Here is a 12,148-nt window from a genome sequence, read left to right as displayed (position 1 = left end):
CACCAGTCATTATTTGGGAGAATGCAATAGGTCTCCATAAAGGTGTACAGCACTGGGAACCCTACAAGATAGTTCTATTCTGGCCCATATGGTCACTCTAAGTAAACATTTACAACAGTGGGTTTGATTTTCCAATGAGCAAACAGGAGTCCTAGTGGCACAGTGATTAAGCACTTGGCTGCTAACCAAAAGGTTGGTGGTTTGAGCCATCAGTCACTTTGAAGGAGAAAAGACTTGATGACCTACTTTCATAATGATTAAATGGAGCCTAATCCACTGCTGATGAATTTTGACCCATGTCGACCTTCCATTAATCAGATTGCTTAGGCTGAAGGTCTTACTGGGAGCTGACTGCATCATCTTTCTCCATAAAGAGTGTTGTTATGCATCATTTTTGTTAGGACTGATTCATAAGTGATCCTCCAGTGCAGTTTCAGAGGCTCTAAATCACATAGGAAGAGATTACCCATCCTTCTCCTGTGCAGTAGCTAATGGATAAGAATTACTTTGCCTTTGAGTTAGCAGCGCGACTCCTTACCCACTAGGCCACCAGAACTCCCTCCATAAAAACAGTCATTATTGTGAGGTGCAATTGAATCAAGTACCACTCATAATGACCCTATGAACAATAGATCTGAACCCTGTCCTGTCTGGTGCCATCCTCATCACCTCTGATACACTTGAGCCCATTGCTGCAGTCACTATGTCAATCCACCTCACTGGGTGTCTTCCTTTCCTTCACTGACACTTCACCTTTCCAAGCATGTTGTTGATTGCTGTTGAGTCAAGCACGACTCATAGTGACTCTATGAACAAAAGTCCTGAAGCCTTTCTATAACTGTCGATACTTATCAAAGTTCATAGTTTCCAGAGGCGTGTTGTTTAGGAAGTGGATGCCACTCTTGCTTCCATTTCCAAGCATAATATCCCTTTAAGGAATAGCCTCTCCTAGCAATAGCCAAGAATACATGGCCAAAGCTCCACTATCTTTGCCTCTGGCTGCAATTTTACCAAGACATATCTATTTGGGGTTTTTTTACAATCTATAGTATATTTTGTATTCTATTTCAACACCAAAGTTCAAAGGTATTCATTCTTCTGTCATTCTTTTTCATTGTCCAACTCTGTACATACAAAGTGATTGAAAAGACCATGGCCTGAATCAGGCACACCTTAATCTTCAAATTTACATCACTACTCTTCAGTATTTTATAGAGGTCAACCTGAAAAAATCCTATTAAAAACCCCGAAGCCACTCTTAATGAGTCCATTTTGACTCACAATGACCCTTTATTGCATTTCTGAGTCTGCAAATTTTAAGGGGAGGAAACTGCCAATCTTTTTCCCCTGTAGCAGCTTGCAAATTCAAACCACCAATTTTGCTTTTGGAATGACTGGGAAGTTCTGGGAAGACTGGCTGTTAAAAATCTAATCCTTCAAAGCTGACTTTAAATTTGAACTCTCACAGGAAAATAATCCCCTGACATTCCCATCTACACCAGTGGTTTGAGCAACCCTTTATACCAGTGCCATTTTTTACTTCAAAAATTGTTCACAGAACCCACATGTAAACAGTTGTTCTTTGAGTGCAAAAGATTAGATTAAATCCTGGGCTTTTCAGTGGTTTATGCATTTGCTGATCACTGTACATTAAAAAATAAGTACATGTAACTTCTGGGATAGTTGAGTCCTCTTGCAGTTGTAGACTAATGGTGCTGAATATAAGCTATAAATTGCAAGAAATTCAGGGCTGAAAGCTTGAGAAATGCTGTCTTACCATATTTATCTGTAATGAATCACAGACAGGAATATAGCTTACATTGTCACCTACCCTTTCAGAGAGAAACATGCCCCTCAATTTGACAGAATCTATCTTAAAGACAGAAACTTCCACGTACATGCTTTTGTGCATTCACAATGCTAATAGAGCAGTCCTCTGAAGACCATTATTTAGCCACAGGCCATGTTCAGGACACAGGGCTAGACCTTGGGGGAGATGAAACAGCCCCATCCCTGCCCTTTGGACATTACAGGCTAGTTACAGACTTGTGGCAAATGTTCTTAGGTAACAACTATACGGCCAAAACCTTCAGTGGAAGAGAAGTTACAGGATTCATTGTAAAATGAGCTATTCAGACACTAAAAGCTTAGACTACAGAAAGAGGTTGAGAGTGTCCTGCTTTATTGAGCAGAGCTTTTTGTTGGTGGTGGAGATGAAAAGAGACCAATAGTTATACTTTAGATCGCTACTATCAACCTTTTAACTCTCAATTCTACTCATCAAAGTAGAATTCAAGACATGTGAAATTAGCATGAATTTCCTCCCAAAACTATGACCTTTTGCCTTTGAGCCTAGGAACTATCTCAAGGGCTATTTGGTTATGACTACAAAGTTTCCCCTTAGGTACTCTGTCTAAATTAATATGCATGTTGTTGTTGTTATTGTTAGGTATTGTCAAGTCGAGTACGACCTGTAACAACCCTATGAAAAACAGACCTGAACCATGTCTTATCCTGCGCCAACCTCACACTTCCGGAGACACTAGAGCCCATTATAGCAGTCACTGTGACATTCCGCCTGGTCAAGGGTTTTCCTCTCATTCACCGACCCTCTGCCTTTCTGAGAATCATGTCCTTCTCCAAGGAATAGCTCCTCCTACCAACCTGCTGGAAGTATGTAAAGTTAAGCTTTATCATCTTTACCTCCAAAGAGCACTCTGGCTGTACTTTCTCCATATTTGTTTGTTCTTTTGGCAGTTCATGGAATGTTTAGCGCTCTTCTCTAACACTACAGCTCAAAGGCATCAATTCTTTTACTGTCATTTTTTTCATTATCCAACTCTCAGATGCATAGCAAGTAACTGAAAAGCCCATGGCCTGAATCAGATGCTCCTTAGTCTTCAAACTGACATCATTACTTTTCAATAATTTGGAGAGATTCCTAACTGCAGACTGTCCCACTGCAATACATCTCCTGATTTCCTGGATGCCAGTACCAAGTGTTGATTGTGGATCTAAATAAGATGAAGTTGTTGACAGTTTAAATCTTTTCTCCATCTATTATGATGGAGCCTATCAGTCTAGTAGTATGAATTTCTGGGTTTTTTTTTATGTTGAGATGCAATCCATATTGAAAGGTGTACGTACTCTCATCTGTATGTAATCCATATTGAAGACTGTAGTCTGATCTTCTGCAACTAGCACTTAGAGTCCTCCTCACTTTCAGCAAACAAGGTTGTGTCATCTGCATTATTCAGGTTATTAATGAGTCTTCCTCTAAAAGAGGAAATAAATCGAGGGGATACAAAATGACTCATTTCAATATTCATGAAGCATCTACAGTTATGTATGTAAAAATAACCACAATCAAACCTCTATCTGTAGGTGGTTGAACTCACTTACTCTGCACCTCCCACATGTTTTTAGCATACCTATCTGCCTATGTATCTATTTGTAAATGACTATTTGTCAGTATTATTGTGATAGGATTGTTTCTGTTATAGTACTGGCCACAGCTGCCCTTTATTCTTGTATTCCTTTCAGTGTTTTCTTCTCAGTTGGCCATGCTGTGCTCACTTCCCCTAGTATTATGTATTTCCTTTCCCTTCACTACTATAAACACACATCTTCTACCTAGTTAATAATTTTCCTTTCCTTCCTCTCTGTCTTTACTGGTGACATATAATAATTTTCTTTTTCTATGTAGACATTTTTCTGCCTTTGTGTTTGCTTTTTGTTGTTGTTTATTTTTTAATAATAGTGATCTCACACAATGTTGTGCAAATAGATCAAAGGAACATTGCATGGTTCCCTTGAAAAAGGTGTGAATCAGGGTTGTATCCTTTCTCCATACTTATTCAATCTGTAAGCTGAGCAAATCATTCAAGAAGCTGGATTTTATGAAGAAGAATATGGCATCAGGATTGGAGGAAGACTCATCAGTAGCCTATATTATGCAGATGACACAATCTTGCTTGCAGAAAGTGAGGAGGACTTGAAGTGCTTGTTGCAGAAGATCAAAGCCTACAGTCTTCTATATGGATTACATCTCAACATTGTTGTTGTTGTTGTTAAGTGTCGTCGAGTCGGCGACTCATAGTGACCCTATGAAGGAGGGTCCCCAATGCTCGTGTGTCTTTCAACCTCTCTCCAGGTTCATAGGGTTTCCGGAGGCAAGCTATTACGGAAGTGAATATCTCAACATTAAGAAAACAAAAATTCTTACTACTGGACCAATAATAGGCAACATCATGCAAAATGGAGATAAGACTGAGACTGTCAATGACTTCATCTTATTTGGATACACAATCAACACCCTTGGTACCATCAGGAGACTTATTGTTCCAGAAAAGTCTACAGCAAAGGACCTCTCTAAATTATTGAGGAACAGTGATGTCAGTTTGAGAACTAAGGTGCATCTGATTCAGGCCACAGTCTTTTCAATCATTTGCTCTTCTTCTGAGAGCTGGACAATAAATAAGGATGACAGAAGAAGAATTGATGCCTTTAAAATGTGTACTGGAGAAGAATACTGAATATCCCACAGCTTACCAAAAGAACAAACAGGTATGTCTTGGGGAAGGTGCAGCTAAAGTGCTCCTTGGAGGCAAACAAACAAACAAACAAAACTTGTTCTCACATACTTTGGCATGTTGCTAGGAAAGACAGTTTCTCGGAGAGGGACATCATGCTTGGGAAAGTGAAAGGTCTGCAAAAGAGAGGAAGACCCAACACCAGACAGATTGACACAGTTACTGCAGCAATGGACTCAAGTATCCATATCAGAGATTGTGAGGATGGCACTCCATACCACAGGGTCTAGATTTGTTGTTCTTACAGTCTTTATGCATTACACTCAACTTGATGGCACCTAACAATACACAATATATGTCTCTTTTGTGATTGACTTATTTCATTCAGCATGTTGTCTTTCACATTCATGATGGCTCATGGAACTGTTGCTATTCATTAACATCGCATAATACTTCACTGTATGAATACACAATGACTTATTTATCCATTCGCCTGTATTTATCCGTTATCTTGCTTCCATCTTTTTGCTGTTGTGAACAATGCTGCAGTGAACAGGTGTGTACATGTGTCTATTCATGTAGCCATTCTTACATCTCTAAGATAAAAACCAAGGAGTGAAATTGCTGGGGATGTGCTATTTCTCTTTCTAGCTTTTTAAGAAAATGCCATACCATTTTCCATCTTGCTGTACCATTTTGCATTGTCACCAAGGATAATGCTTTCAAATAAAGTTCAAAGCATTGTGTTTTGTCTTGTTTTATCAAATGTGAATGAAAAAAAATTCCAGTCCCAATTTTTCTACAAATAGGCAACATCAGGATAGATAAAGATAGAAGCTGGAGCTCTGGTGGCCTAGTGGCAAGAAGCTGCACTGCAATCCCAGAGGTATGTAGATCAAATCCACCAGATGCTCTGCTGAAGAAGGAGGGACAATCTCCTTCTGTGCCAGTCAGATCTGATTTGACAGTACACACACACACACACACACACACACACACACACACTAAAGATAGAAGCTACCAACAATTTAATTTTTGTGGATCTACAATCAATGCCCATAGTAACAGCAGTCCAGAAATACAAAGACACATTGTATTGGAAAATTTGCTATTGCTGTCAAAGAATTCACCAAAGTACTAATGATCCTGGATGTTAGTTTCAAAGGTAAGAAGTGCCTGATCCAAGCCATGGTCTTTTTAATTACTTCCAATGTGTGTGAAGGTTGGACTATGATTAAGGATGACAGAAGAAAAATCAATGTCTTTGAATTACAGAAGTAGAGAAGAGTACTGGATATTCTATGGACTTCCAAAATAACAAACAAGTCTGCCTTGCAGGAAGTACAACCAGGGTACTCCTTAAGGGCAAGGAGGACCAATATGCTCACATACTTTGGGCATGTTGTCAAGAGGGACCAATCGGGAGAAAGGCATCGTGTTGGGGAAGGTAGAGGGTCTGAAAAAGAGAAGAAGACTCTCAACAAGATTGATGACACAGTAAATGTAAAAACGAGTTTAAGCATATCGGAGACGTTTAGGATGGTGCATGGTTTAGATTTGTTGTTCATAGGGTTGCTATGAATCATTGTCAACTCTATGGCACCTAGCAACACTAACTGTGAGTCACCTCTTGGGCAAGTCAGGTTATTTTTCTATATCTTATCTGATAAAATGAACAGCTGGATCAAAGCTTTTTAAAGGTCTCTTCCCGCCAGCATGCTTCTGCCTTAAATGGTAACTGTAGTGAACAGAGTCATCTGTCCTATAAGGGAATGGATTGCTTCCACTGTCTAGCTTTGCAACTTAAAAGAGAAAAAGGAGGGTTTCTCAGGGATGGAGACAGAGGAAACAAAGGTTCTGGATCACTCATTTGATCAGAAAAAGACCCAATAGACTTTCATTCCTATACCCACCCATTTCTATTGAGTTGATTCCAACTCATAGTGACCTCTTAAGACACAAGCAATTGTTCCATAGAGACAAACTATAATTCTTTTTTTTATGGAGGCAAACTGTCACCTCTTTCTCCTACAGAACAGCTGATGGATTCAAACCACTCACCTTTCCTTTACCAGCTGAGCACCTAATCCACTGATAACAGAGCTTCTCATCCCAGTAACTCTTCATGAAGGTTTTTCTCTCTGGGGGGAAAAAAACCAAAACGGTAAAACTTCACTCAACCTTTCTGATCGTTCCTTTTGGATAAAGATTAACCAGTAAACCTGAGCTTTTTTTTTTTTAAACCAGCTCCATTCACTTCTATACACTGCCTATTCCCATTTCTACACAGCTAGGAGGACGCTGTTTAAATGGACCAAGTTCTTTTGGAAGATATTTTGACAGAAGGGGCGCAGCATTTAAAAAATTCAAACCTTTAATCTTGTAATTTCTACTTCCAGAGATATGTTTTAAGAAAATAATTCAAAATGCAGTTTAAGAATTAAGCATACAGATTAGGAAATAATTGAATTGCTTATAATTGGACATATTGGAAACAATCTAGATGCCCAGAATCTAGAAGAATGGCTAAATTAATCATAAAACCACGAATATTTTGGTTCTGACTCAGAAAACCCTACAGTAATCCTGTAACATACAACAGAACTATCCCTATTGTATTTCCAAGGCTGTAAATTGTTGAGAGTAGATGACTTCATCTTTGTCACACTTAATGCCTAGTGTGTTCGAACCATTAACTGTTAGATTAGTAGCTCAATACTTATCCCATTATATCACCAGGGCTCCTACACAGTCGTGCTGGTTGTTGTTGTTGAGTACTATGGATTGGGGATCAACTCATAGCTGATCCTCCTCCAGTGAGTTTTCAGAGGAGACTGCCCATCCTTCATCTGTGAAGAAGCTTGTGGATTTGAACTGCGTGCCTTCGGGATTGCAGCACAGCTCCTTACCACTAGGCCACCAGAGCTCCCCAAATAACTGGTATGGAACATTTTGAATCAAATAAATCACAGGATATTTGAATGATGTGTTGTGTTCATAGCTGGTCTCAATAAAGAGTTTCAAATTAAAAACTTTAAAAGTCCTTATTTTATAAGATGAAAAGAGGAGAAAATGTGACACAAAGTTGATTGAAAAGTGGAATTTAACTATGTAAGCAAAAAAAAAAAAAGTAGAAAAATTCCACAAATGTGAACAGTGATAGTTCTTGATGATAGGCTTTGTCAGAACTACTGACAAGAAAACCTCCAGATGTTAACAGTGGTATTTCTAGCAGTTAGGATCCTTCCTCACTCATGTGGTTCTAATTTCTCATCAGTAGGCTTTCATTATTATTATTATTATCAAGCATAACAATGAAATATAAAGAAACAAGCTGAGTGAAAACATTAACGATGATATGTTGTTTATTTTCTGCATTTTTCTGTCTGCATTTCCCAACCTTCCTGCAGTGAGCATTATTATTTATATCATCAAAGGGAAGAAAAAAACAAAAAAGAAGGAGAAAACTGAGCGAGGAGACCGCAGCAGCGGGAATAAGAGCGCGTCAGCTCCTTACTCCAAGGTGACCTGACGAGATGGAACATGCTCCTTAGCGGCTGGGAGACCTGTCAAAGTGTCCAAGCGGAAGGTTACTGCGCTTGTCACTAAATTTAGACTACAGGTGGCAGGAAGGACACAGGAGGAAGGCTAAGAACCCAAGGGGCAGCTGCTTGGGACGTCTCAGGAACCTCAACCTAGATTGAGCAGCTGAGTGTAAACATCACTTCCAAACATCTCACCAGCCACTGCTGTATGATTTGTCCTAAGACCTGGAGAGAGAAGACTCCCTTGTCACCATAAATGCCTACTCCACAAACTACCAACATCAATCAAGATGGAAAGTCAGTTCAGCAGGTGGTCTCAAAAGCCTTCAGTGTCCTCTGTCACTTTCCTCTGCTGCTCCAAAGGCTGGCAGACCCCAGCCAGGTAGGGTGTCCGATCTCCATGGTTTAAGTCATTGGGAAACTGAGCAAAGTGCGGAGAACACTTCAGAGTTCTTCATTTTATTCCAAACACCTGGCATCAAGGTTAAGAGCAGGCTCTTTCTCTAACTAGCTAAGGGGCCTTGGACAGACTGCTGTATATCTGTCTCCATTCTCCAGCACAGAGCCTGGCACCTAGCAGGTACTTGACAAATGGTGATGAACGGACAAGGATGAGTATAAAATAATCCTTAACAAGCAAGCTTCTGGGGAGGACTTGGCTCACAAAGGCTTTTGTTTGTTTAGGAAAAGATACATAGAAGGTCCACTACATTCAAAAACACCTTCTGTCCATGGGGCATTATTTTGGCTTTCCCTTTGGTGTGTAGATGAAAGCTTATCACAGAAAAAGAGGTAACTGAAGTCACCGTCCAGTCCACAGGCTGGCATAATGAACTCTTGATTCCTGTGACAGTCACAGTCTACTGTCATATCTACTGTCTTCTCACTGTTCCCCAGTGCAACTATTGAAATGCATGTTGATGGTCTATGCAGTAAGCTGAGTATGAAACATAGCCATAAAAGACACTGCCCTTGACCATACCAAGTTCACTATTGAGCCAAAGGAGAGAAAAATCATGATTCAAAGTGATACGTGTAAAACAGAGGTAAAATCCAGTGTAAAAGTCACGCTCTCTTCAGGAGCTGGATTGGGATCTGTGGGAAATAGTTGATGTGGAAGGTGAGATGGGCTTTACCTTGAACTGATATTGAGAGGAATAAGCACTCAGGCTACAGGGAAGGGGGGAGTGGGGTGCACAATTCTACTGTGCAGGAGAAAGGGGGAGTTCACCTCATCTCGAGATGGGGAAAGAAATGTGGAGGCAGAGAGAGTAGAATCACTAGAGAAGAAAGGGAGAATCAGAAATAGGGTTTGGTGGTGTTTGGCGCTCAAGCTCTCTACCAGAAGACCAGACTTAAGAGTTACCAAGTCCATTACAACTCATGATGCAGAGATGTCTGTAAGCCAGTGAAGGGGCTGAGGTTAGCCTCTGCATCACCATGGGTTAAACAGAGAATGCAAGAATGACTCTACACGTTGAGAGCAAAGGGGAATCTTAAAGAAGTAAGTTCAGGTGCTCTTAAGAAGTTGCAAGGAGAAGAAATCCAATTAGTTCAAAGGACTAATGAAATACATGAACTATAGAGCTTCACTTCTCCTGCTTTAGACATGTTGCTAGGAGAGGCTATTTCTTGGAAAAAGATAACATGCTTAGAAAGGTGGAGAGTCAGTCAAAGAGCAGAAGACCCCAATGAAATGGATTGACAGTGACTGGGTGTCTACAGCAGTGGGCTCAAGTGTATCAGAGATAGTGAGGACGGCACAGGATAGGACAGGATTCAGCTCTGTTGTTCAGAGTTGCTATGAGGTGTAGTCAACTCAATGGCACCTAACAATAATGGCCACTGTTACCCTGAGACCAGACAACTAGATAGTGGCCAGCTGCCACAGCCAACTGGTGGTTGAAGAGTGGGAGAAAACTGTGGAATAAACGAATAAAAAAAGATCAGACTTATTAGTCTGAGGCAAGTTAGTTAAATCCTTGAGATGACACCCTCCAAACCTGTAATAGAACTCACGTGTGGGTGAGTCCTCTTTCAGACAAATAGGCATACAAAGTGGACAGTAATTTTAGTGAGCAGCACACACTTCAGAAGAACTGTCACATAGGACAAAAGGGCAGATTTTTCCCAAAAAGAAGGAAGGGAGGGAGGGAGGCAGAGAGAGGGAAGAAGAGGAAAGAAGGCTAAACGGAAACAGGGAACTTGGAAGCATGTGGGAAGAATGCTGAACATGGAGGGGATTGCAACTAACATCACCAGCAAATAACTCATCGAGTGGGAAGTGAATGAGCTAGCTAACTTTTCACCGAAGTCACAATTAATTGTTCAAAGAAAGACATTTGAACCTCAGTGTTGTGAGTGGAGGGGTCATCAGGTGCTAAGAAGGAGGTAGAGCCCCAGATAGGTCAGATCTCCCACCACTGGTTGTGAGGTGGAAGGAACCAACGTGTCAAAAAGTGAGATCTTTCCCTCACTCAATCTCTCTCACAATCTTTTTCTCTTACTATATTTTCATCATAATTTTAACTAATAATACTGCTTTTTGTTATGGGTTGGGGTTTTTTTTCTTAAGAGTGGCGGGAGGGGGGTGGGGAAGAGTGGAAAACTGCCCTCTCTGAATTCCCACCATCCCTTATCCTGCTACACTGCCTCTAGTCACATACAGTAGAGCTGGGGCTTGAGCCAAATGTAACCAGTGCACTGAGGGTCAACGGAGTCCCAGGAGACTTTAAACATGAAAGGAAAAATAATACTACATCAAGGCATTGTGGGAGATAGGGAGCTCCAGTCTAACCTTGAAGTAGGTCCACAAAGACGGAAGAGTTGGATTGAGAAAGAGTGGGAGAGCTCCACGAAGACAGCAAAGATAAACAAAAAGGGAGTGCAGCATTGAAGGGAGAGGGGGCGAGCCTGGAGGCCATCCCCAGTCACCCAGCCTGGGCAGGGAGAAGGTGAGAGTTCTTTATAGGAAAAAGAAAAAAGACCAAAAATCCCTCCACAGCTCTGTCATGACAACTCTTTCTGTGGTCTCTGAACCTCCGAATTGTTCTATCCCTATAACAATTTCCTTTCCATTACTTCAGTGACCAGGCCAGGAGTACATCGGGAGCTAACCCTAGGAGTGGCCAGTCCACACATGGAACGCAGACAGAGGTGGGGACACACGGTGGATGCCTGGGGTTTGTGGAAAGAGAGCACTGGAGAGGGTGGAAGACAACCATTGTATGATCATGCCCGTCAGGAACAACTGTGTCAGTATACAGAGAATGGGGGTTTCTTCTCAGGCCAGATAGCTAATTTCAGTCATCTGTCTAATTTGAGTCAGCTTAGTTAAAAATGGAGTTTTAGTAGGGTTCTTCATGTAAGCCTTGTGGTGAAACAGAAATTCCTTTCAAATGATGTCTAAGGAGTGAGTCAAAACAGATCAGAGAGCTAATGCTGAGTAACTCCAGGATAGAGCACACACTGAGGGGCGGGGATATTTAGGAGCTGTTGGCCAGAGCGGACGGGCCTGCAGCCCCTTCTTCACTACAGCCCACAGCATGGCCCTTCTGCTTGCTTCCCGCCCCACCGCTGTTCCAGTGGGAAGAGCTTTCCGCTCTGAAATCCTTGAGTATAACAGAATACTACTGAGCCGAGTTAACCCCTACCTTCCCCAAATATAGTTTTTAAAAATGGCTTTTTCTTATTGAAAAAGTCACATTGCACATTGTTGAAAAATCAAAAAGATGCACAAGTAAAAAGTGTTGAAAATTCATAATTTAATCTACTTTAAATGACCACTATTAACACTGTTGGGTAATTAGAAGACCCCTTTCCTCAAATATATGTTGTTGTTGTTCTGTGTCTTAGAGTCAGAATGAACTCAGGGCTGGCCCTCAAGCATGTTTGCAGAAGCTGTAAATCACACAGGAGGAGATTATTCATCTTTATCCCAAGAAGAGGCCTGTGGATTTTAACCACATGTCTTTAGGTTGGAAGTGTAACTCTTTGCCATTAAACCAACAGAGCTCCCTAATATGTAAGTAAATATAAAAAAATAAGTAAATATAAAAATATAAATTTGTA

This window comes from Elephantulus edwardii, unplaced genomic scaffold (genome assembly GCF_000299155.1).
Source record: "Elephantulus edwardii isolate Elephantulus edwardi_28Jun2011 unplaced genomic scaffold, EleEdw1.0 scaffold00066, whole genome shotgun sequence".
In the NCBI taxonomy this organism is placed as follows: Eukaryota; Metazoa; Chordata; class Mammalia; order Macroscelidea; family Macroscelididae; genus Elephantulus; species Elephantulus edwardii.
The sequence above is the reverse complement of the archived record's forward strand: the minus strand, read 5'-3'. Positions refer to the sequence as shown.